The sequence below is a fragment of the Lemur catta genome, chromosome 9 (assembly GCF_020740605.2).
Source record: "Lemur catta isolate mLemCat1 chromosome 9, mLemCat1.pri, whole genome shotgun sequence".
NCBI lineage: Eukaryota > Metazoa > Chordata > Mammalia > Primates > Lemuridae > Lemur > Lemur catta.
Window position 1 is genome coordinate 10,040,801 of NC_059136.1, and position 27,533 is coordinate 10,068,333.

The 27,533-nt window shown below is 44.9% G+C and overlaps 1 non-coding gene across 1 annotated transcript; it reads left to right on the plus strand.

Annotated features, from left to right (window-relative positions):
• The first annotated feature begins 20,306 nt into the window (after positions 1–20,306).
• Positions 20,307–20,410, plus strand: LOC123645497. Its single transcript, XR_006737610.1, has one exon. It is a non-coding gene; the product is annotated as a small nucleolar RNA U13 (small nucleolar RNA).
• The last annotated feature ends 7,123 nt before the right edge of the window (positions 20,411–27,533 follow it).

Genomic DNA, 27,533 nt, shown 5'->3' on the forward strand with positions numbered 1-27,533 from the left:
CATGTGATGAAATGGGAAGTATAAATAAATCACTTCTGCTGCACATTGAGGCACATGTGCAATTTTTAGAGGTGCAAACTGAACTAGCCACTTTTTTCATGGAACACCATTTTTAATCAGAAGTGTGACCGACAAACTTCAGACTTGGTCTTTGGCAAGCATTTTCTCAAAAATGAACAAAATGAGCCTGTCAGTTCAAGGATACCAACTGACAGTATTATAGTCGATGATAAAATTCAAACCTTCAAGCAAAAATTAGAATTTTTAAGAAAACTTGTCAATTAGGATCTTTTAGCCATGAGCTTGACAGCTTCCCCTACCTCAAAACTTTCCTGATGAGCTTGGTAGTGATATTAAAAAGTATGGGTTTTTTTATATTATATAATGAAATATGTCAAAATTTTGAAGATCTGCATAAATTTTTCCACATGGCCAATGTACAATGTTATAAAATCATTTTTGAGTAAAAGATTCACTCAAAGTATAAGACAGACCAGTAGATTTTAATGAAACAAAGTATGAAACAGTAACTGCTATGGTTTCCTATTGCATATTGCAACTAATCTTAAAGAAAATATTACTTGCAAGTTTTGGTGTAATATCAAAAAAGAATGGCCATAATTATCTGAAAAAGCTATTCATATTTTCCTCCCTTTTCTGACTAGATATCTGGGTGAGGCTGGATTTTTCTTCATATTGTTCAACCAAAACAATAAATTGCAACAGATTTAATGCAAAAACAGATAAAGAATCCAGCTATTTTCTATTAAGCCAGACACTAAAGAGATTAGCAAAAAATGTTAAACAAAGCCATGCTTCTAACTTTTTGTTTTGGAAAATTAGTTATTTCATAAAAATAAGTTATTGATGTTAACATGTTAATGTATTGATTATTTTTGTTTTTAAATAAATTTAAAAATATTTTAAAGACTTCTCTATTTTAATTTATTTTTTTCTGGGAGACACAGCCCCACTCTGTTGCCCGGGCTAGAGTGCTGTGGTGTCAGCCTAGCTCACAGCAACCTCAAACTCCTGGGCTTAAGCAATCCTTCTGCCTCAGCCTCCTGAGTAGCTGGGACTACAGGCATGCACCACCATGCCTGGCTAATTTTTTCTATATATTTTTAGTTGTCCAGCTAATTTCTTTCTATTTTCAGTAGAGACAGGGTCTCGCTCTTGCTCAGGCTGGTCTTGAACTCCTGAGCTTAACCAATCCTTCTGCCTGGGCCTCCCAGAGTGCTAGGATTACAGGCATGAGCCACCGCGCCGGGCCCTCCATTTCAATTTCTAATGCGGTAAATATCATGATGTACAGCCCACAAAACAAAAGATCTTTGAGATCCTCAATATTTCTTACAAGTGGAAAATATTCCGGACCTGTTAGGAACTGGCCGCACAGCAGGAGGTGAGCCGCTGTGGGTGGGGGGCCAAGCAAAGCTTCGTCTGTATTTACAGCTGCTCCCCATCGCTCACATCACCACATAAGCTCCGCCTCCTGTTAGATCATCACAGCATTAGATTCTCATAGGAGCGAGAACCCTACTGTAAACTGTGCGTGCGAGGGATCTAGGTTGTGTGCACCTTATGAGAATGTACTGCCTGATGATCTGAGGTGGAGCTGAGGCGGTGATGCTAGTGCTGGGGAGCAGCTGCAAGTACAGATTATCAGAGAGGTTTGACTGCACAATAAATGTAATGTGATTGAATCATCCCAAAACCATCCCTCCCACTCCAGTCCATGGAAAAAGTGTCCTCCATGAAAACTGTTCCTGGTGCCAAAAAGATTGGGGACTGCTGAGTTAGGATACTTTCTGCTATAAGAAACAGAAAGCTCAACTTGAACTGACTTAAATAAAAAAGGAAATCCCTTCTCTCACATAAAGGAAGTGCCCAGGTAGGAGGTTCGGGGTTGGTGGATTGAACAGATGTACATGAAGTCTGGCATCCTGGATCTTTCCATCTCTCCACTCTACTACCCACAGTGTTAGCTGCAATGTTGGAAGGGCGGCCTCCCGGTCACAATGTGGCTGCAGTGGGGGGAGCTCGGGTGTATTGCGTGCCCACTGTGTGTCAGTCTCACCTCATGTGCTCCATCTTGTTTGGCCTCACAGCCACCCTCTGTGCTCCATGTTAGCCTCCCCAGGTGACAGGTGAGGAGATAAAGGCCTGACGGGTCCGAGGACTGTCTGAGGCCACCCCAGCACCAACGCACAGATCCTGAGCTCAGTATGTCCAACTCCTCATCAAGGCTGGGATCGTCATCTCCAACGATGGTGGCACTGCTCTGTTAGAAATGCTTTGTCTCCACCGTGGAAGCCCCCACGGTACCGGGAACATGAGAATACACTTAGAAGAGCAGAGCTGACAAAGTGGGAGAACTCTCTGGAACCCTGATGAAACTTCCTCCTGCATGAGGCCACAGGCACTGGTATAAAACCCACACCTCAAATACCAGTGAGATCTCATAGTCAAATCCAATTCTCAAATGGACTCCTTTATACACATTTGTTATCATCCATACGATAAAAGGAATTGTATTTCTCTCATTTGGCTTAAGTCTTTGCACAAGTTCCTCCCACTTCCCTGGGCCTGCTTGGGGGGGTTGGAATAACCCCCGCTGGAGGGACAGCAGGGGAGGAGAGGAATGCCCGGCATGGCAGTCATCCTGTTTCAATACTCTGTCACATTTCACGAAATGGCCAGGTGGGCAGGAGAAAGTCCCGTGGACTTGGCGCAGGGTTATGCAAGGGGCTCTCCCTTCCCCCGGCTAGGTGCAAGGTAAGTTAGTGTCCCCTTAAGGAGGCAGGTAACTGTTTGCATGCTGGAGCCCTGGCACTGTAAATCAGTATCAGCTGAGACAAGACGAAGACTAAAAGAAGGAAAAGTCATCCTAACCTAACTCAGGACGGTGACCAACCTTGCGGTTTGCCCAGGTCTGAGAAATTTCCCAACATGCAGGCCTTTTTGCTTTAAACCCAGGCTAGTCCCCTTACCTGACCTCTCCACCCTGGGACAGTGCAGCCCCTGGCCTTCTTAGTCTCCTGTCCCGCCTCAGCGCACACACTCGCCACCCCGCTGCGCTCCCGGGCAGGCAGCCTTTAATAACTGGCTACTGTCTTAGGGAGCATTTGCTCAGCGCCAGGCACTTTACATCCGGCCTAAGGAGGAAACACGGTTCTCACTTCCTATTACAGATGCGGAAACTGAGACTGGCACGGGACAGTCGTGTGTGCACAGGTAATTTCATGAAACCAGCTTCTGCTTACACCTGAGTTTATAAAGGATCTCCATCCTCTGCTTTTTAAAGTTTGCCAGAGAGAGAGAGAGGAAGGAGGGTGGAAGAGTGGGAAGGAAGGAGGAAAGGAAGGATGAGAGAGAGAGAGTGAGCGATGAGTGGGGGACAAGAGGAGTGGCGAGTGTCCTCCTGTCCTCCTCCCAGGAGGAGAACGTGCTGCGTCTCCGAGATCAGCCCCCTCGAAGGATCCAAGGCTGGAGCCTCATCCTTCGCTTGCTCTGGCCACCGCGCCGTGGAGCTGACACAGCACCAGCTGCAGCTCATTTTACTCCCCGCCAGAAATGAGGGTATTATCATATGATATTCATGCCTATTTTTATAAATAATTCATCCTTTTCGCACAAAAGTGAAATAGCCTGAAGCTAGAACATTTAAAAAGAACGTCAGTGCCTTATTCATAAAACAATAATGTGCTAGTTTGCCAGACAGTTTGTGAAAGTCCCGAAGCTAAAATACACCTCGTTCTAGGTCTATTTTTAGCCTGGAAAAGGCCTTCCGATCCGCTTTCTCTGAAATGGGGCTTTCCCGAATCAGTTACGCTCACACAGGGGAATCTAAAAGATAACTTGGTAAATGAGCATATTTATGAAATCCAGACCCCCAAGTATACAAATGCTTTTTTTAACTCCACAAATATAAATTATAAACAAAGGGATAATAGAGTTTATGGTCAACCGTGGCTATGAGAAATGGAGCCACAGATTGTTAACGTTTATGGGAGTCTTTTTCCCAAGCCTGACGGAGACTTTTCCTTCCCAAAGGGATAGCAACTCTGGAGCTGGAAATTGCAATTGTGAAAACAATTATGGAAAAAACAATTATGTTAGAAGATAAGATTTGGGCCTCCATTTTATTATAGGTTCCCCTTTTCCCCCAATATCCTACCTTAGTTTTTTATGAGAAAGAGCTTTATTTCTTTACCTATGACGATTTTTAAAATACAGGATTGTTCTTGGCAAATATCTTCAAGGACACACAACAAACTCATAATGTTTGTTGCCTGCAGCATAGGGTGACCAATCATCCCGTTTTCCTGGGGATGGAGGAGTTTCCTGAGAGGAGAGAATTTCAGTACTAAATAGGAAAGTCCCAGGCAAACCAGAACTACTTGGTCTTCCTACCTAGAGAGACCCTGGCTCACTGGGTAGCACAGGAGAAAGAATGGTAACTGTACCCTTTTGTGCATTTGGAATATTGAATTATGTGAGTTTATTACCTGTTCAAAAAATAGGTTAAAGATGTTCTGTCAATATCAGGTGAGAAGAGAATTTGTTTAAATTAGTAAATCTCTAAGAATGCCATACAATGGTTTACTCAACCTATGCAAGATTAACATCAGTACATTTAAAGTCTGTTTAGTTTATTAGCATTTGTTTCTAAAATATGTCCTCCAAAAGACTTTATAATTATTCACCAAAAGAACTCAAAAATGTGCACAGTTCTTCAACACTCATTCTGTCAACCCCTGAAAATAATTGAGTCTTACATTGTTGGCCTGTTTTGAAGATTAGGAAACGGAGACCTAATGAGATTATCTGACTTGCGCAGGGTTGGACGTGAGAGTGCAATGGGGCCCCTGTCCCCCAGGGCCGGCCTCTCCCTTGCTGGGCTACTTTATATCTGGTTAGTATTGTCAAACCATGGAAACAGCAGGCTGTTGCCAAAGAGAAATATTTCTATCAGAGTTTCTCAAGTGTCCCCTAGGAGAGCCGGCAGGCAGCCAGTGACGACACGATATTGGCTGATGGAGTCCTCGTGCTGCCTCAGACAGTGCCACCCACAGAGGAAGTTTTTACAGGATGGTAACAGGACACAAAGTCCCAAGGCGCACACTCAGGAGGGCCCCACCTCTGAGCTGAGGGTGGACCATCCATGCACAGCTTCCTCTGCAGGACAGTGGTTTTTCTCACACACATCAAAGTTGCTTCCGATTGAGAGGCGAAGACCAGCGGGCAGAGCTCAACAGGCTCCAGACGTCCTTCTCCAGGAAAGCTGAGAGTGAGGACCGGGCAGCTCACCCTCCGACGGTGGGTTGGAAAATAAATACTGAGGGTGAGGAGGACCCGGCCTGCGTGAAAGGCACGCCAGCTGTCGTCTCTGCACGCAGTTCCAAGCGGAGTCACCCCCACGACCACAAGCATCCCCTCCACACCTGTCCTCACTGTGGTTCCCACAACTGATGCCATCAGCCTCGCAGTAAAAGCCTGAATGAGATCTCACGTTTGCATGAATTCGTGTTTTAATTCTGAGGTGGAGCTCGGGGCCTTTGAAGGACAGAGACCCAGGAAAGATAAGCTTCGAGATGACCCCAGTTTGTGCCTCATTCTCCTACTCCCCATATTCCCCACAGTGTGGATCCCAAACCTTCACCCCTCTGTCCATGCATCCTGGCCCCACTCTGGGCCCTTCTCACAGGTGGCATTGCCACCCACTTCCCAAGAAGCTGCTCTGCCTTCCTTCCCATTTTTCTTGCTCCCTGCAGGCCCAGGGATATGCCCTCCTTTTTGAGACTGGCACCCCCCACCTCGGCTCTGGGTTCGACCCTCCTCCTTCTCCTCCAAGGCTTCACTCCACGCATCACCTCCACTTTCTCTTGTATCTTCAACCCTCCACCAGGTACTTCCCATTCTGGCTTCTTGTTGCTTTAAAAAAAAAAATCCCCTCAACTTTGTGTGTCTCCCTCCTTGCCCCCAAATGCTCCCTCGCTGCTCCTTCGCTGAACCTTTAGGTGACATTTGATGAGGCCGGAGCTTCCTACCTCCGAGCTCTCTGCTCCCTCAATGGCTGGGACCTCTTTCCCTCCAGGTTTTCCATCTTCTGCTCTGACCTCTTTGCCCTCTGTGTGGAGCTCACTCCTCTGTCTTTTAACTCAGGCCCCAGGGGTTCCTGCTGAGCCCTGTTCTCACTCTGCCCCTCTGTCTGGGGTCTCAACCATGTCATCTGGCCCTCAGCAGGTCCAACACTGAACTCTAACAGAGGCAACAGCCTGAAAAAGTAAAATGTTTTACAAGTTGCCTCTTTAAACCTCTGCCCCCACTTTTTGGGAATTAAAACCTGCCTGAGGCCAGTAATCAGGAGGGGCAGGGGAGTGTCCGTTGTCCTTTGTACCAGCAGATGGCTCAACGGAATTGTCTGGGCAGAAGTCACTAGATTGTCTCCACTGGAAACGCTATAGTTAAACAGCAATAGCCCAAAGCTGAAAACTCCCTTTAAAAGCTCTGTGTTTCTGCTTATAGATAAGACAATGGTACTTTAAGATACGAGTCTACCATTCTCCTCATTTGCTGGCAAATTAATAAACTTCTCTTTCCTTCTCCTCAAACCAGTTGTTCTTTATTCAGCTGCACGGACAAGTACCAAACTTTTGGTAACAGGACTTCTGAGCTCTCCCCCAAACCCGTTCTACCTCCAGGGCTCCCAGGCTCTGCTGGCCACCATATACTCCAGCTGGTAAAGCCAGAGGCCTGGGGGTCCCCCTGCACTCTTCCTCCTCCTCCTCACGCCCACATCACTAAGCCCTTTCTCTTCTGCCCTTGAAATGGAGTCCAAACCCAACCACAAGTAAGTTATATCGACTTGCTTATTTGTTTATCCATCTCCCCAATACACACACACACACACACATGCAAATGTATTAATAATATCCATCAAGTCAGGAATTTTGTCTGTTTTACTCATCACTGTACCCTCATCAACCAGAAATGTGTCTGGCACACAGCAAATGCTCAATAGGTGTTGCTCAATGGAATGAATAAAGACCCACTGCCATAGTTTACATCATGTAACATACATATTCAAAGTCAGAAAGCAAGAGTTGAAATCTTGACTCTGCCATTTACTCTCACTGTAACTTTAACTAAATTAACTTCACCTATGTCTCAATTTCCTCATCTGTAACATCAATAGCAGCTAACTCAAGAGTTCATTATTAGGATTAAATGAGATAATGCATGTGAAGAGCTGAGCACAATGCCTGGTACATACTAAATAATTGATAAACATTAGATTTGATTATTGCTGTAATTCCTTCTTGTCCCCATGTGTCACCTGTATTATAACATCCTCCCAACTGTTTTCCCAGATGCCAGACTCCTCTCCTCAGGTGAATTCCCATCCTCTTATCATAACCAGAGTGATCATTTTAAATGCAAAATCAAGCATAATATTTCTTTGCTGAAAACCCTTAAGGGGTTTAACGTCTTTGCCTCCAGAGTTGAAATTCCTTAGTATGGTCCCAGCTCCCCCAACCCCAGCTTCATCTACTCCCACCTCCCAGCACCCCAAACTCCAACTTTACTACACTCCTTGCTATCCCATCCCTCCAAGCCTTTGCCTAAGCTGTTCCCTGCTTCTGCCACCAAGGATGCTCTTCCCTAACCCTTTCCCCTCCATTTTTTACCTAAAGAACGCCTAATCATTCTACAAATAAGACAGGAGGTCCTTTGTGAAGCTTTTCCTGCTCTCCCCTCTACAACCCCCCACCACGCCATGCAGACTCACCCCAGCCCACACACATTGCTCTAGGACAGTCCAGGTGACCAGCTGACCAGTAAACTTAGGAATGAAGAGTCACACAGAACATGGGATTTTCAGTGCTAAAACCAGGAGAGTCCCGGGCAAACAGGGAAACCCTAATAACACTGATCACATGGTTTTGGAGTTAGTTGTCTTTCTGATAAGACTGAAGAGCAGAAAGCTTGCCTTGAAGCCCCAACACCTAACATGGTGTCAGGCACGTATATGGCCCACAATAAATGCACTGGATGCATGAATCGAGATAGCACAGGGGCAGCAGAAGAACTACTAATAAAGGCCATGGTTCAAATTCACTCTCACTGTTTGACCTTGGGCGAGTTATTATTTTCATTTATATCTGTATTTGTCACTGAATGACTTAAGGCAAATTTCTCGGTCTCACTGAGCCTCTGTTTCCTCATTTGTAAAATGGAGATAATACTCATTTTGTGGGAATGTTGTGAAGATTAAATGCATGTAAAGTGGTTAACATGATGCCTGGCATGTAACAAGCTTTCCATAGCTGCTATTTCTATTCATTTTTTTAAAAGAGCACAGAGCATTCAATAAGGGTTGGTTCCCTTCTCCCCACTAAATAAATTAATACAGGTGCCCTTAATGTAATTATACCGTAGCGGAGGCTTCCCTTAGGACATGATGGGCCCCCTTGGCTACACATTACAATTCCCTGGGGGGCTTTTACAAACACTGATGCCCAGACCCAGACCAATTAATTCAAGTCTGCTTTGATGGATCCATGCCTCAGCACATTTAAAGAGCTCCCCCGTGACTCTAATAGGCCACTGGGTTGAGGACTTCTGCCTCAGGGCACTGGGTTAGTCACTCTTCACCTCTTAATTGCTGCACTGGGTCTTTCCAAAATTATCCCTAATCTAGCTGTTGTCAACTGCAAGTGTGTAATTTCCCTTGTCCCCGTCGTCACGTTGTCTCCTTCACTTCATCTCCGGGGCAAGAAGTGGAGAATCCTCAGCTGACCTGAGGCTCCAGGTTGCCTCTCAACAATCCCTGGCCTGTACCCAAGTTCCTGACAGCCTCGAACACCTGGCCCTGGCTGCTCCCCTCCCTTCAGAGCCTTCACAGCTTGACATCTCTTGGGAATTTGGAGAAATGACAAAGAGGTCACTTAATCTTCCTTAAGGGGACACATGGTTTCCTTTTCTAGCCAATGTTTCTCAAACTGGGGTCCCCAGACATGTTCCCAGGCACCCACCAGTTCTGTCTGAGGATTTGTTTGTTTGAATTTTCTTTATTTAGTTTTCTTTCTTTCTTTTAACACAGGGTCTCACTCTGTCGCCCTGGCTAGAGTGCAGTGGCGTCATCATAGCTCACTGCAACCTCACACTCCTGGGCTCAAGCGATCCTCCCAAAATGCTAGGATTACAGGTGTGAGCCACCACACCCAGCCTGTTTGCATTTTCAATTTGCTGATGATTTAAAATGTTACTATTTTACATTACCTGGTTGCTCCTTTGTAAAAGACCTACTGGCAGATTTCTGTGCCTACTACAAGAGTTGATGTTTGTGTTTTCTAAAGGCAGTACACATACACAGATTTCAACGTAGTTTAAATAGAAGGACCAAGGGGAGAACTGAGTCCTCCCATGGCACTAAGCAGCAGAAGCAAAACAGACTCCAAATGACCAGCAAGTCGTTGTTAGTCTCAAATTAGCTGCAGAAACAGATGCAGCTTGTGTGTCCTGTCTTTACACAAAGTTTCCAGCAGTTCATTAGCAGTGAGTAGTAAATATACATTTAAGGTATTTTCTTTTCCCATCCTAAAAATAATGAGAAGAGAAACCCCATTTAAAGTAGATTTTAATAAGGCTATAATGCTAAGAGTATCTTTAAGTGAACATGAGCCATCTACAGATTTATCAAGTGACACCTCATTAAAACTAACAACTGGTAATTGTTCATAGGCCAGATTTGGGTCATATAGTGTCTGATTGCCCAGCCTGAACAAATACAGCCTTGACGTTAAATACCATTTATGCCTCACTCTAATGAGAAGAGACCGTCTTTTCCTGGGTATTATTAAAGTCGAAATCCAGAAATAGACATAGAACTAGACCCCAGGCTGCATCTTGCCATTATTAAGCCTGCAATAGTGATTTACTTCTAGTACAGCCTCATCATAAATCCCATCAAAAGAATGTTGTTTATTTAGATTTTGTACCCATGTACTTTCTTTTGCTTTCAATTTGTAAATTTGTTTTTGGCTTTGTAGGTGCATAAGAGCTAAGAGCGTAAACAGTTTATGCCTAGTTTTATTTTATGCCTAATTAAGAGATAGTAGAAATGATTCTCATTGTTGCTGTCAGTCTTCAGGGATCTTTTCCCCGCTGGTTTGAGACACTTGTGCTGGCTATAGGTTGGAGAATCAGCTGAGACTGTCAGTCACACACAGGCTCCCGGGCCCTGGCACTGCCAGAGGTTAGAGACAGGGGTCAGAGTAGAGGACACTTCCCTGGGCTCTAGATCTGCTCTGTCACTAGAGGCAGAGGCTACTTGGTCACAACGGCCATGGGACCTTGGTCACCTCATTCCACCACCTCTCCCCGCTCCTTCCACTCCTGCCCCCTCCCCCGTCAGTTCCTCATCTCCCTGAGTCTGCAGTCCTTTTGGTCTCAATTTTCTGTGGTTCTGTGATTCTCACACTCTGTGTGACAGCAACTCAAGGTCAAACATAAAGCACCCACAGAGCTCGGGTCAGACCTGGCTGAGAATTCTGATTCAGACACTTTCTCACCTCCGACACCATCCTAGTCTGTCTGTGTTGCTATAAAGGAACACCTGAGGCTGGGTAGTTTATAAGGAAAAGAGGTTTATTTGGCTCACGGCTCTGCAGGCTGCACAAGAAGCCTGGCACCAGCACCTGCTCCTGGTGAGGGCCTCACGCTGCTTCCACTCGTGGTGGGAGGTGAAGGGGGCCGGCATGGAGGGATCACAGGGTGACAGAGGAAGCAAGAGAGAGGGGAGAGGCTGGGCTCTTTTTCACAACCAGCTGATGAGAGAACTCACTGCCAGGATGAAGGCACCAGGCCTTCATGAGGGATCCGCCCCCATGACACAAGCACCTCCCACCAGGCCCCGCCTCCAACACTGAGGATCAAATTTCAACATGAGACTCTCAGGGGACAAACATCCAAACTCTAGCAGACACTTACCTCCATGAGCCTTGGGTTTCTTAACATAAAATGCACAGAATAATGCTATTGTCATCAGACCTTGTACAGATTATATGAGACAAGGAGTGGCTGGGAGGCGGAGCACACTCCTCCCTCCCTGCCTGGGGGTTCGGCAAATGTCCGTGCTGCCTCTAGAGTTCCTCCTAGTCCCCAGGAGGGGCTTTTAGGTCTGACTGCAAAGGAGAATGTGTTTTGTGTTTTGATTTTTAACCTCAGCCCATAACCTTTCATCCAAACAAGTTGAAACTTCTTGAATTTCTGAATATTTAGCCACAGGATAGACAAAGATGGGGAAATCTGGGCGGGGGTGCCTAGGCTGAAGCTGGAGGGTGAGGGGGCCCAAGGGCTGCCCCCACTGTTCTACGCAGAGGGCGGAGACAACAACCCCCTTCAGGGATTAGAGAAGAAGGAGTTGTATCGTCCCATCCCAGGACGGTTGGAAATGAGGCATGTCTTCCCTGTGTACTTCTCAGCTATCTGTAATTAAGCAAACCAGATTTTTATTTTTAATTTTAATAAGGTGTGAATGATTGATCGCTTCAAACACACACATCTGTCATGTTTGTTTACCCACCTGAAACTAACTAGAAGACTTCAAGGCTGATGCTGGAAACACGGTGGGGAGGGCAGGATTCCTGGATCCCTTTCCCACCTAAAGTCAGCCTGGGGGCGGGAGAGAAGCCCCTGGCTCTGGCTTCTCAATGAAGAGAGGTTCCTCACACTCCAGACAGGAGGCTGCCCCAGCCCTGAGCCTAGGACACCCGAAATTCTCTGCAACCCAGTTCCCAATACCTGGCGGATGGGCAGGAGGGAGCTTCCCATTCAGCCAGGGTTCACAGAAACCCCAGACTCCTCCCTGGCAGAGTCCCTGCTGCCTGGACCCCTGAGGGCCCAGGGAACCCAGGGGATCTGAGCTTTGGGGTCCCATTTCCTTTTCTTCTCCTCACCTCCTCCCCGCTGCACCCAGAACCGCTACATAAAAGACCAGTTCTGCTCAGTTCTGCAGGATATTGGATTCGTCTGCTGGGGCTGCCCTAACGGTGTACCACAGACTTGTCGGCTTAAACTACGAAAACTTACTTCCCCAGTTCTGGAGGCTGGAAGTTTGAGATCAAGGTGTTAGCATGGTTGCTGTCTTCTGAGGTCTCTCTCCCTGGTTTGCACGTTACGTGGCCGTCTTCTCCCTGTGTCTTCACTGGTCTTTCCTCTGTGGGTGTCTCTGTGCTAATCGCCTCTTCTTATAGGGATACTAGTCACACTGAGTTAGGGCTCACCCTAAAGACCTCATTTTCATTTAATTACCTCTTTAAAGACCTTATCCAAATACTGTTACATTCTGAGGCCCTGGGGGCTAGGACTTCAACATAGGAATTTTGGAGAGACATAATTCAGCCTATGAGATATTGTAATGGTTCATATTATGTGTCAACTTGGCTAGGTTATGGTGCCCCTTTGATTAAACACCAATTTAGATGTTGCCGTGGAGGTGTTTTTTAGATGCAATTAACATTAAAATTAGTAGATTTTGAATAAAGCAGATTATTCTTTATAATGTGGGTGGGTCTTGTCCAATCAGTCAAAGGCCTTAAGAATAAAAACTGAGGTCCCCCAAAGAGGAAAGAATTATGCTTCCAGATTGCAACGTAAGAATTCTGCTTGAGTTTCCAACCTCACACTCAAGACTGCAACATCAACTCTTGCCTGAATTTCCAGTCCATCTGCCCGCCCTACAGATTTTAGACTATCAGCTCACACAATCACATGAGCCAATTTCTCAAAATTAATCTCAATTGCTCCCTCTCCCTCTCCCACTACCTCTTCCTCTCTCTCTCTCTCCGTATCTGTATTAGTCAGGGTTCTCCAGATACATAGAACCAATTTCACACATATTGGCTCTCAAAGAGAACAACATATACGACCAATATTGGTGGGTCATAGGATATGCATATCCTTAATTTGATTAAGACTGCCAGGTTGATCTCCAAAACTGCTGCCCAGGTCACCCTGCCCACCAGCAGTGCATGATTCCCTACGTCCCTGCACATTCCCACTAACAGGTGCACGATCAAGCTGTCTGATTTTGCCATTCTAACAGGTATAAGGTGTCAGTTCTTTCTTGTTCTAATCCGTGTTTCTTTTACAGTATTGCTAATGATTTGGAGCATGTTCTCATAGTAATCTTTTTGGTTTTGTAGGGAAGATAAAATTTCTCCTCTATCCTCTTAGGGTTTCTAACTGGACTCAAGAATTGAACTGATATTAAACAGATAGGGGGAAAGTTTACAAATTTTATTTAGTAATTTTTCCATGCAGATGGTAGCCCACATGAGAAGAATGAAGACCCAAAGAAGTGGTTAGGGGCTAACACTTACACACTAGGTTGGATGAAGGGTAGTGAACTGTGAGCACGTGATAAGACAAAGGCGCCTGCGCTAGGGCAGCTATTGCCAGAAGAGTCACTAGGAAAATAAGAGTTAGTTTAACAAGGTTGGTTTGTAGAGATTTCGCTCAGCCTCAACTCCCAATCTCTAATGACGAGAAGGTCCTCCTTCCTCCTGGTACAGGGAGGGCACATTTGACATGGGTCTTAGCTCCTGCTTTCAGGAAGAAAAAGAAATGTTAGAGTGTCAGCTTGCAACTGCTGTTTTTCAAAGTACCTTTAACTCAAAATAATTTGCCAGAGTGGCATATTTGGGGGTAGCATATCTTGCTTCCCCCATAATTTCTACTTCTATAAATCACTTCTTTGAATTCTTTTCCACATTTCCATGGAAATTCCTGTATTTTTTTTTCTTTTGTAAGAGTTCCTTGAATACTTTAGGTATTTGCTATGGTCTGAATTGTGTCCCCCCACAGTTCATATGTGGAACCCCTAGCCCCCAATATGATGGCATTTGGAGATGGGGTGTGGGGGAGGTAAGTAAGTCATGAGGTTGGAGCCCTCATGCTGGGATTAGTGCCCTTATTAGAAGAGATACCTTCTTTGCCACGTGAGGACACAGCAGGAAGAAGGCCCTCACCAGGAACCGAGTCAGCCAGTACCTTGATCTCGGACTTCCCAACCTCTGGAACTGTGAGAAATAAATTTCTGTTGTCTAAGACACTCAGTATTTTGTTATAGCAGCCTAAACTGAGACAATGTTAATCCCTCGTCCCTTTTAAGCATTGCAACTATCTTCTACCATTCTGTTATCTATTAACTTTATAATGATGTCCTATATTTTGATATGATCAACTATGTCTTATGCTTATGTTTAAAAGGTCCTTCCCTATCCCTAAATCACAAAGATATTCTCCAACATCAACTTGCATTATCTTTAAGTCTTATGTATTGAATCCATGTGGAATCTACCTTTGCATGTGATGCTAGGCTAACATCCAGTTTTATTTTGCTCCATGTAGTGAGGCAGCTTTCCCAATACCTTCCATTAAACACACATCCTTTCTCTGCTGATTTTGTGGATTAAGTTCCCACATGTGCCCAGGTCCGTCTAAGATCTCTCCTCTCTGTTCTATTGGGTCTATTCATTTTCCCATAAACCTTTTCCATATTGTCTTTATTACTATCGCTTTGCAATTGTCCTGTCTGGTGGGATTAACCCCTTCCCTCCCCCTATTCCTTGCTCTTTTTCAGAGTTTGCTTAATTATTTGTGGACCTTTATTCTTCCATATGTTTCATAGTTTATATTAGTCTAAATAGTCTATATTTATGGATTAGTGAGTTCATCAAAAAAAAGTCCAACTGGAATTTTATTGGGGTGGCATTGTTTATAGATTAATTAGAAGAAATTTAACATCTCCATAATATTAAATCATCCCATCAAAAGCATGAACTATATTTTCATAGATGACCCTCTATGACTCTCAGAGTTTTAATTTTTTTTTCAGAAAGATCTTATGTATTTTTGGATATGTTAATACCTATATACTCATTGACTTTGTGAATGGTACCTTATTCCTATTGAAATTTCTAATGGGATATGACTGGTGTAGAAAAATACTATTGATTTTCTTTTTCTTTTCTTTTTTTTTTTTTTTGGTAATCTTATATATAGTAAAATCTTGCCAAGACCATTTATAGTTCTAATCTTTGATCCTGTTGGGTTATCTAAATAGATATTTATTTGTATGTTGTATTAATGGTTTCTTTCTTATTTTCCAATCCTTTCTCCTCTAACTTATTTCCTTATCACTTTGGCCAGTATGCTGCGTTAAACAGTAGGAACACAGGTGTCTTAGTCCATTTTGTTGCTTATAACAGAATAATTGATAAAGAAAAGAAATTTGTTTCTTACAGTTATGGAGGCTGAGAAGTCCATGGTTGAGGGGACACATCTGATGAGGGCCTTCTCGCCAATCTCTTTATGTGGGGACTCTCTGCAGAGTCCCGAGGCAGCACAGGGCATCACATGGTGAGGGGGCTGAACCTGCTAGTTCAGGTTTCTGTTCTTCCTCTTATAAAGTCACCAGTCCCACTCCCATGTTAACTCACTAATCCATGAGTGGAATAATCTATTCATGAGGGCAGAGACCTCATGCTCCAATCACCTCTGAAAGGCCCCACCTCTCAATAGTGCCACATTGGGGATTAAATTTCAACATACGTTTTGGAGGGAACAAATAAATATTCAAACCACAGCAATAGGAGTATCTTAAAGTAGCATGTTTGGCCCCTCTTAGCAGTGAAAACGGGTGTTTCTTCACTGTCCGGAGTCTCAGTTTCTGCAGCTGACGTGCCTTCCTCAAAGGGTTGTTATAATGATTACGATAATAAACAAAGTTCCAAGCGTACAGTGGGTGCTCAAAAGCACAGAGTATTTTACTAATTGTCCCAATAAAGATTCAGCCATCTATGTCCTTGGTATCTCATTCCCTTTGTTATAGGAAGTTGTACCATTTAAAATATGTAGGATATCTAAAGTGGAGGGATGGTAATTAGTATTTGAATCCAAATGGATGATTTATAAGATTGGTGGTCAGGGTTCCACCCCCCTGCCGACTCTAAGCTCTGTTCATTGAAAGTATTAGTGAAGAATAAACAGAATAAATGAGCAACAGCTGTGGCAGATGCATACGCCACCCCAGCTTTTCACTCTAACTTATAATGTATGTGTCAGCAAACTCATTATCAGCACGTTTTCAAATAAGCTCTCATGATCAAGATGGTCGTGGTAGAGAATTTGGAATAAATTGAATTTTATATGTTCTAAACTGAGGGCAATGATAGAAAAAGAAAGCAGTGTAAATGCCAATTTTTTATTTAATCCAAATATTTTGTTGAGGAAAACACAATTACCTATTATTTAATACATATAAAGTTTTACTGTCTATATATTAGGCCAGTGCTTAAAGTATTATAAGTAATGTAAACACATTAATAAACTCTATAAGTTTTACTCAAGTCTCAAAAAATAGATAAAAACCATCAGGCAGTTTCTTCATCAAATTAGATTAAGAAAAGAAATTGTTGCTACACACTGGTGGGCTGGGCTCTCCCCCTCAGACTGTGTATTGAAATGCTAATAAACGGATCATCAACAGTAATTACCAATATTCTGGGGATGCAATTTCATAGCTCCCATTTTCAGGAAATTGCATATTTTTGCTCTATTTGGGTGAAAGCATGTTTATAGTAACAGTTTAGTAATAAAAACCATCTTTGAAAACTATTCTGGTTCTTTGATGTGACTGCAGGGACTTTTCTCACGGCCAAAGGCTAGGATTTTAAATAACATTTGCACGACTTGGACAGATTTTCTGTTCTGCTTGGAACTGGGTGATTTCACAATCCCCCCTCGTGACATCACGCTTAACAGAACGGCCATGACTTCGATTCAGCCCGGTGTGCTCGTTCCTCACTGCCGCCGAAAGATGGTCACAGCTGTGGCAATAGAGCTTGATTCCCCACACCGGCAGCTTGGAGCCTCTGATTTCAGCGATTTTTCCCCTGGATCCCAAGCTGGAAGGTTGTTCTGAATATGAACTACTAGAGCGCATGAAAAGTTGAATCGTGGAATTATGGTTGTAGAAATTACTTTCAATATCAACTAGCAATGCCCTACCACCACCACCCTCTCCACAAAATGTGTAGCAGATGAGGACAGAAAAAAATTGTTAGGTATTTTAAAGCATGTATTAAGCACCTACTCTGTGCTTCCTTCAGTGAAAGGAGATTTAGCAACACTGTGTCATGTAGTCCTCGCGGTGACATTTTGAGATTGCTGATGGCAAGGACAAGAAAGCTCTAATAATAGCTATTGAGAGAGCATATCACTGGAGTTAAGGGCGTGGTCTTGAGTCAGAAACCCTGTCTTTAAATCTCAGCTCTGACACTTAAGTTGTGTGACCCTACTTTCTTAACCTCTGTGTTTTGTCTCCCTGTCTGCAAAATAGGAATGATAATGGCACTACCTCAAAAGGCGATTGTGAGGATTAACTGAGATCATGCTGACGACATGCTATATCAGCTTCAAATTATCTTCAGCTGCAAACAACACATGAGGTTTTATTTTTCTCATGTAAAGAAAGTTCCAGAGCTGGGCGATAGCTGATGCTGGTTTAAGCAGCTCAAGGCTGAGGTCTCTGGGCCTTCTCTTCACAGCCCCAAGACGGCCACTGCCATTGCCAAGCTGTCACGTTCCAGTTCCTGGCAGGACAGAGGGCAAAAGGACAAGCCCCGCCACTGCGCCAGCCCATCCCCAAAGGGCCTTCGCAGAAGCTCCCTCAATGTCTCCATCACCTCACGTCCTACTCATCAACCCCCTCCCTGGCTTCCAGCTGTCACCCCACCGAAACAGCATGTCTAAATTTAGTCGTGACTCCATATAGCTAAATTTCACAGACAATTTTCATTCCTCATCTTCCTTGACCCCCTCCCTCAGCGGAGCCAGAGTCCCTTCTTGAAACACCCTTCCCGAGGCCTCCAGGACTCCACGCTCTTCTGCTTCTCTTCCTGCCTCTCTGGCTGCCCCTCGGCCCCCTTTGCGCATCCGTTCTCCTCCACGTAACCATCGGACGCTGGTGTCCTCAAGGCTGGCCCAGACCCGCTTCCCTGCTCCCTCTCCTTAGGCCACCTCGGCTACGCCTCCAGCTTAATTCCCACCTACGTGCTGGTGATGCCCAACTTGCCCTCTTCGAGCCAGACCTCCCCTCTGAGCTCCAGACCTGTGTGTCCCTTACCCACGGCGTTGCTCAAAAGCTTCTCATACTCAACATACCCAGGAGAGTGTTTGTGATCCCCCTACCCTTAAACACACCACCACCTCCACCACCGAACTTCAAGCCTGGCCCCCTCCCCATGTTCCCCCACCAGGTGATGGCACCATCTGTCCCACCGAGCAAGCTAAAGACCTGGGAATCACGCTTGACTGCCTCCTCTCTCTCTCCTTCCATATCCAAACCAGCAACAGGTCAATTTTTACTTGTGAAGATCCCCCAAGTCTGTCCATTTGTCTCTGTCCTGCTCCAAGTCACCTTTATCTCTCATGGGATCACAGCAATAGCCTGCTCACCAGCCCACTTAGTCCCATCCATTCTCTACACGGTAGCCATAGAGGGTTTTTCCGTACACAACTTGATCATGTCACCATCACCAACACATGCCACCTTCTTAGAATACTGGCCAAAATCTTTAATGTGACCTACAGATCTCTGCGTGATGGGGCCCTGCCTAACCGTGGAGCCCTGTCTTGTACTGTGGGCTCCGTGTTCTGTGCTTGAGCCACAATGGCCTCCTTTCTAGCCTCCAAGCCTTAGTCTCCACTGTGCCCTCTGTCTATGGTGTGGCAAAGGGAACAGGCTCTGAGACAGAAGACTGTGGCTACAGAGGAGCTGGAGTTGCTGAGAGGCTGTGGCTCAGAATAGGTCGTCCGTGTGCGTAATGAGGGGAACCAGGATGCTGGCAAGAAGTGAAGGGAAGAAGAAGACTCAGAGTTACCTGCGAAAGCCCTTGGTAGATGTGCAGAAAAAAACTCACAGTGTAGGTGACAAACACAACCACAGGGGTATGAGATATTCCAGTGGCTTGAGCCTTAAAACACTGGAAGTTTTGGGCTCCTGAAGAAAGGAGTGGAGGCTGCCATGAGGAGCTAAGAGAATGCTGGCCCATCCCCTGCCAGCTCTTCCTCCAGGCTCCATGACTCGGGGACCACGAGACATGAGCAGCCTCCCCTCAAGAGAGACACAAGGGAAATGGTCCCTAGGCTGTCCCACCTGCCCACTCCCTTTTCCGAGGCCTCCTCTCTTCTCCTTTCCACAGCCTCTTGCTCCCTGCCAGCTGCTTAGTAGCCTTCCCAACAAAATAGGGATAATAATGACACTGACCTTAAAAGAAAAAGGCCCACATTATATTCTGGAGTATATATCCCAGAGAGATTTGCACACAGGTCCACAAGGGGATGCGTGCAGGGTTGCTCGCTGTCACGCAGCAGGGAGTGGGGGCCATCTTGGTCTCCACCACCAGAAGAACGGATTTGAGCCAAGTAGAGAGCGCCCGTTATGGAATGTGCTGTGGCCTTAGAACAAAGACCAGGTGTATACACAGCAGTACGGATAAAGTGTAAAAGCACAGTGCTCCTAGCACCCAGGCTGTGGCTTCTAAGTACAATTTCCCACTAATCAGAACCAAGACTCCTTGGAGAAATAGTTGACTTCAGATCTAAGGCAAGAAATGTACGAGATGAGCCAGGAACATCTTCTACCAGCCAGCAAAGAAGCCACCAACGACTAATGAGGTGGTATCAGTAACAACTAAAAAAAAAAAAAAAAACCCTGGGACAATTTGAGCATCCATATGGATAAAAGCTACAAATAATATGATCAAATACATTTAAATCCATGGGTTTACGATATTATTTTTAAACATTACTTCCTTATCTTTGAGGGAACTAGCTCATTATTTTGAAAATTGATACATACAAAGAAAGAATCAAGCATTTATCTTGCCTTTCCTATACAAACTATATTTCAATGCTACTAAAGAGTCAGTGAGGAAAAGTTTCTCTTTATGGAATATCCCAGCTAACAAATGAAAAAGGAATGAGAGAATTAGAGTGTCATCATTTTCTAACCCCTAAAGAATTTGTGGGTCCAGGCATTGATCACCAATGCTGCTAACATCATAAAGAGAAACAAGTGAATATTAGGTGCCTCTTGATGGAAATCCAGAACTTCACGTATTAAGTATTACTTGCCCCCCAAAATTTAACCTGCATCTGACTGAGCATCTATATTTACCAATTTACAGGAAATACAGAGGACAGAGAAACATGTTAAACAGCAGCACATGATGCTTTTCTAGTTCACAAGCATGATGATTGGAGTTTCACGCTCACGTGTGAGATGCACCTCCCTCAACACTTGTTAAGACGTCAGCACATTACCTATCAGACATAAAAAAAGAAAAACAGCAGCCCAAGGATACAGTCAGAAAAATCCAGACTCTGGAAAGCTCCACAAATATACGTTAGCTGGCCTTCAGTAAATAAATTGCAAGGTAGAAAGGAACAGAGTGCAAACCCATAGATTAAAAGAGACTGTAGACATATCAACCAATCACAATGTATAAATCTTATTTGAATCTTGATTCAAATAACTACAAAAAAATGATGAGATAATTGGGAAAATTTGAACATCAACTAAATAGGTCATGACATCAAATAATGGTTGCTAATATTTATGTATGATAATGTGATACAATGATTATGTATTTTAAATAAAAAGTACTTATGTTTTAAAGGTACATGCCAAAATCCTTACTGATGAAATAGTATGGATTCTGGAACTTATTTCAAAGTAATCTGTGAGATGTAGGAATGAACAGGGGTATGTATAGATGAAATAAAACTGGCCACAAGTGTGCACTTGACTTTGAGTGATGGATACAGTGGAGTTCACGATACCATTCTACTTTTAAAAATGTTTGAAATCTTTGCCTAATAACTTTTTAAATAGTGGTGAGGGGGGGAAATGAAACAGGATGAAATCTACCACACTATGTAAATTTAAAATATGAACACATAAAAGAATACAAATCAAAGCACATACATGAAACATATTAGAATGGCTGCTATTAGGAAGACTGGGGGGTGGACATGGAGAACATGATAAAAGGGCATTAAAACAAGTGAAAAAAGAGAGGGACATTGCACCCACCAAGAGTGAAGCATTGTTAATTCAGCCAACACTTTGCATCTGAGAGCAAAAAAATTGCTGTCACTTGGCGGTGAGGATTCAGTGAGATACGTGGGTTCTACTCCTGGCCCAGAGCGTGACACATGGTAAGTCCTTAATAAATGTGTTTCCCTTCATTCTCTCCACTTTCCACCATCTCCCTGCCCTGCTAAGGAATAACAGTGATCTGATAAGTTAATTATTAATACTTTAAGGTACTAAGCACTGATAACAACTTCGCCCTGTCTTATTGCATTCCAGCGGAAACTTCCATTTCCTTAGTGCCAGGCCCTAAAACAAGAGGGCCAACAGTGTCCACCTCAAGGGTGATTTCAGTAGGGCTCCAATCTCACTACCAGCCCACAACTCTTCAGGGTGGCAGATTGGGCTCGGTTTCTAGCATATCTCCCTTCTAAATCAAACACATCAACACCAGAAAGTACACACCTACTAGCTCAGCCCAGCCATCAGAGAACTTCGGGCTGCAGCTTGATCTTAGATGAGCATCACAGTGAAATATTTATGTGCTGAGCTCTGCTCTTCTACCTAACCATGAAGACGTCCATTGCATGTGCCCCCGCCCCACATGCCAGCCTCTCCCCTGCCTCCTCTCTGCCTCAGCCTTGATGGCCATGTTCCTTCCAAACAATATATGAACTTTTAATTCAAAAATCACGTTCCGGGTGACTGGCTCGCGAGGAATCATTCAGAGGCTGCCAATGACTCGCCCAATAAATTTGAGGGCCAGCAACCAACTTGGAGTCTGTGGCGCCTGACAGCTGCTCAGCGGTGGCAGGGGAAGAGAAGCGGGACTACGTGGGTTATGACAGACAGATGCTCCTGGCCCAGCAGGAGTGGTTGCAGTGAGGAGCAATCAACCCCTGGCTGCAGTTTGGCCCCAGCAGGTCAAAGTTAAGGTCAGCTGTGAGCAGAGGAAAGGACATGTCACCATGAGAAAATGTGACAAACCTGGCCAATCAATGTGTGTGTCTTTCTCTAGCGTACTCTACACGCCTACCACTGTGACAGAAGACACTGAGAAGCAGTCACTCTAAGACCCCTACTTTTTTTTTTTTTTTTTTTTTTTTTTGAGACAGAGTCTCACTTTCTTGCCCGGGCTATAGTGAGTGCCGTGGCATCAGCCTAGCTCACAGCAACCTCAGACTCCTGGGCTTAAGCGATCCTACTGCCTCAGCCTCCCGAGTAGCTGGGACTACAGGCATGATCCACCATGCCCGGCTAATTTTTTTTTTTTTTGTATATATATTTTTAGTTGGCCAGATAATTTCTTTCTATTTTTAGTAGAGACGGGGTCTCACTCTTGCTCAGGCTGGTCTCGAACTCCTGACCTCGAGTGATCCACCCGCCTCGGCCTCCCAGAGCTAGGATTACAGGCATGAGCCACCGCGCCCAGCCACCCCCACTTTTAAAATTTTAATAATCTTGTGAAAGATCTAGAAAATCATACAGAATGATGTAAGATAGTACAACTAAGCAACAATATAACTACCTGGCATTCCTCTCTGTCTGAAATAAATTTCCCCACCTTTGTTGGCAGGTCTGAATTCTACACATGTTCAAATGCCCCTACCTTCGCAGACGCTGGGTATCTTGGCACTCACTTTTTTCCTAGCCCCTCCCAGGTAGCAGCCTGGGGTCCCAGGACTCATGGAGGCCTCCTGCCCCATGGAACTCAGCCCTGTCCTCAACCTGTCCCTGTGGGATACAGAGGAAGATGAGAGAGGAGTCAGGGTGGCCTCTGAGGGTCTCCACCTTGGGGTGGAAGCTGGGTGAAGTCCTCTCTCCAACTCCTCGCTTCTCGAACCCAGAACTATTTTGAGCAGGTGCCCATGTGCCCATTATCTAAATTACTTTAGGACCAGTGACAGGAGCAAGTAACTGACAAAATCATCCAGGAACACAGGCAAGAAGCTTTTCCTCGTATAGTCAGACCCAGAGTACATTCTGAGTCATTAATCCTCCCCCGGGCAGGTTAGGATTAAATTCTGCTGCGTCTGGACTGCTCAGCCACATTTGTATTGCTGGGAACAATGTCAGAATCGCACTGCTCTGAGGTCTAATATCTGTCACAAGCCGTTCCTGGACTCATTCTTCTCTCTGCTCATTCCAAGCCTTCTGAGCAAGCAAATGAGGGCTTTCGACCGTAGTGATTGAGTTACCTAACTAAACTGACCAGAAAGGGTTGCAAGCAAACAACATGAAAGCTAAAAATTTGAATTTAGCAAAAGGAATTGTACAGCAGGGAATGGCTTATCAATCTGAGAAAGCGGAGGGCAGATGTTAAGAAAATTAACTTCGGCATTTTTCATGAATCAGGAGCCCCACGGTTAGCTGGAAGAGCCTTGGAATACTGTATGGGACATTGTCTTTGGAGACAGTGAGTGCTGACAGAACTCGGGACCACCTAGCATGGACGCATGACACAGACCATGAACCTGGCCTTCCCCATGCTCAGCCATCTTGTCTTTGGATGCTGTGATGAACCTGCCGAAGGGAGCACAGCCCAAGGACGATTTCATTTTACAAGTCCATTACATAGAATAATCACTACACCAGTTAGGATATTCAGTGCAAACAAGCAAAACCGCCTTTCCGAAGCAAAACGAGAATCGTTGGAAAGACATGGAATGGTTTGTAGTATGCAATGTAGAGCCGAAACATCAGCCCAGGAAGGCTGGGACCAGACCCTCTTTAGGGGACTGGGGAGCTGGGGGCGCTGACTGAAAGCTCATCATGGCCCTACTGCTGAGATAAATATGGAACCCAAACACTTCTTCTCCACCTCAGGACTCAGGGTCCTCAGAGAGAGGGCCTGACTGCCCAGCCTGGGTCATGTGCCCCCCCTTGTCCAGGATTGGGTGGGACATTTTGATTGACAGCCCCAAGAAGCCAGCACACGCTGGGGAAAAAAGATTTCCTTCAGGCACCAATGCCACCAGAAGCAGAACAGAAGTTGGGCAGGCAAACACACCCTCCCTTTGTCACCTCTTACCAAATTCCATGCAAGGGAGGATAATGAGGTCCCAAAGTGCATTTTCATATAATCTTATATATTAATATAAAAAGATGTCCTCCCTACATGGCTGTGTTTCTGAAAGAAAGTCAATTACCCTCCTTCAGAATCACTTTCTTCAGCTATAAATGAGCAATTGAGCCTGATAAGAATTTTCAAACTAGAGAAAAATTAGCCAGGTGTGGTGGTGTGCACCTGTAGTCCCAGCTACTCGGGAGGCTGAGGCAGGAGGATCGCTTGAGCCCAGGAGTTTGAGGTTGCTGTGAGCTATGATGATGCCACTGTACTCTAGCCCAGGACAACCTTGTGTCAAAAATAAATAAATAAATAAATAAATATAAACAAACAACAACAAAAAAGAATTTTCAAACTAGAAGTACCTCCGGCAAGAATAAACCCTCCTAGTATAAACACGGCTTATAAACCCAATGTAAGTGGCCAAAGGGCTTACTGGCAAAGGGTTGCAAGGGTCAGCATCCCCGTCTGAGTATGGCAGAGGATACAAGGATGCTCACGAAATGTGGCTGAAGATCACGCGTTGTCTATCGATATTGTTCTCATGTGAAAAGAATGAGTCAGAAAAATGACCTTGGCCAGACTCTGGTGAAAATTCAGGAGGACGGACGATGCTGGCGCTATGAGGGTGCAGTCTGAAGAATGCAGTAGGAGAGAGGAGAGCAAAGAGAAAACTTTGAGGAAGAACTGTTTTTTGTCAAAATGAAGCATGCGGTGGCCATAATCCTATCTTCAACCTGACCAGGGCCTTTACCCATTCCTAATCTGGATATTAGGGCTCTCCCCAAAACCGCAGTGTAGCTGACCCCACTGCACCAGCAGCAGCAGTGGGGGCCGAGTGGTGGGGCTGACTCCACGTCCAGCCACTAGCACCACCAGCTTTCTTTGATATGGGAAACTGAGGCTGTCTGAGTCTTAGTACGGCCTATATGAATACAGCTGCAAAACAAAACCCAACCCGACTGCTGCCCTAAATCCCTCCACCCCAGACAGAAATTCTGAGGTCACTACTAAATGTCCCCCTGGGAAGCTCTGAGGAGTGTGGACACTTCTGGCCATGCTACTGTGCAATTTACATCCCAGCGGCCGTTGCCACTGAAATCCAGACACATGCTATTGAAATGTGTCCAGTGGTTATTGAAGAGTTTCATTAATCAGATGCTCAATTTAATTGTCATATGTGCCACTGGTCAGTAGCCCGCACCAGCAAGGCTCCTCAGGACCTCTGGTTGTATGACACTAGCGGAACAGACTCGTGTGAGGCTGTGTCTTTTAGCAGCTGGCCAGACAGAGGGTGGAGGTGGGAGAGGGAGAATCCTTTACTGAATGTTTGACCCAAGTGGTATAGTAATAGTCATCTTTTATCTCCCTTTCATAGTTTATCAATAAAGGCATGTTGCAACTTTGTCACCATTGGAAAAACATAGAAGCAGAGGCAGGGAAATCCCCAGGGAGACATTTCTGTCCTTGACACATCCTGGACCATCTTCGAGAGGTTTCACCCCTCCATGCCCATTGATGAGAATTCTGAGATCTAAGAAAGAGTGAGGGGTGTGGGTGTAGGGTTAGTGGCTAATGTGCCTCTGAGCCAGTTTCAGCCACGGGCTGGTGTTTCTCCTCCTCTCTGGAGCAGCCTGTTACACAGCAACCCTTGCTTTCTGCTTGCCATTGCTTTGGACCCAACCTCCATCCCCTCATCCCCACCAGCCCCCCAACCCTCTCCCAGTCCAGCCATGACCATGGCCTTCTCCTAGTCAGTCATCACCACCAAGAGGGCTCAGTGACAACAGGAAAGAAAGCTAGCCATGGGGTTGACAGGGGCTCTCTCACAATCGAGAGCCAAGAAGATGGTGTCATGGGCCACCTTGTGCACAGGTGACCAGGAACACCACTGCTGTCCTTTCAGTAAGAGCCCCGGGCTGGTTTGTGGTCTGTAGAGTATGCGTGTGCGTGTGTGTGTGTGTGTGTATGCACACAGATATATGTTTTATATATCGTTTATGTATTAATATTTTATCTATATTTATATGTTATACATATATTTATATTACATATTTGTTATATTTATTTACATATTTTATTTTTTCTATATGTTTTTATGTGTATAGAGATATTTTGTGGGATTTTCTTAATGAATCCAGGCTTAATAAGTCACTGGATAAAGGAGAATCAAGTTTCCTGGGAGCCATGGGGTTTGGACTGGGGGAGATCAGTGCTAGAGGGAGAAAAATTTCCAAGAGGGTTGAAGGTGAAGGTCAAGGTCACTGGAAACCCCCATCTCTCTCTGCCTCTCACCTGCCTGCTCCTGCGTGTCCACCCCCAGCCCTACTTCTCCACAGGTCCCAAGTCCTTCGCCATCTCTTCTCTACTGTTACTCATAATTTATTTAGACAAGGAATCGACCATCATTCCACCATGGTTGTCGGCTTCATTGTCGCTGTCACTGTTATTTTAGGTTATCACATTAAAAAGGTTTATGTAAAATGAATGTTTGTAAATCACCCCATTTTCTCAGTGACTTCCCTTGCCATTTCAGAGGTATGGGCCACCAGGGGAAATTTTTGACACATGTAGTAAAAATCACAGACAGAACCCGCTCTCTCTATGTATCCTTAAAAGAATATTCTCCCTTTGACTGAGTATGATTTATGTGTGTGTGACTCTCCCACTGGACATCTGCAAGACAAGTTAGCCAAACAGGCAATCAATTAGAAAGAGCGCTTCCTGTTGAAAGTATATTTATTATTTATTAACCACCTTTCTTGATTGATTGGCTTTCATTCATTGGTTTTTCTCAATGATCCGATGTAAATTGACTACTTACTTTTTCATACTTGTAAACATTTGTCCAGATATTCAATGGAATCCGCCTGCGAGCCCGCTGGGCAGTGCCTGCTGGGGACAGACCCACCCTCCCCTTCTCCCTAGTGTGGGTCATGGGGTCCTGACTTGTTCTCCATGACTCCACCCTTAATGACTCCCCTGGTTATGAGACACACCCCTTACCCTGAGAGTTACGTTTCCTCCTTGAATTATTAATACATCTGCCCCTGCCTCTTCCAGCCCCCAGGTTTCTGCTAAGCACAGGCCCCTCCATACGTTTGCCCTGACCCCCATCTGGCCCATGTGTTTATTTGTCAAAAGCTCAGAGCAGAGGATAAAAAATGTTACTCTTTCTTAAAAATCATGTTAGCATTGTGCTAATAGCTGCTTATGCTCTTTTTGGTTCCAGTCTATCTATTCAGGGATACCCAGTGGTTTTGTTTTTTTTTGTTGTCATCGGGGTTTTTTTAG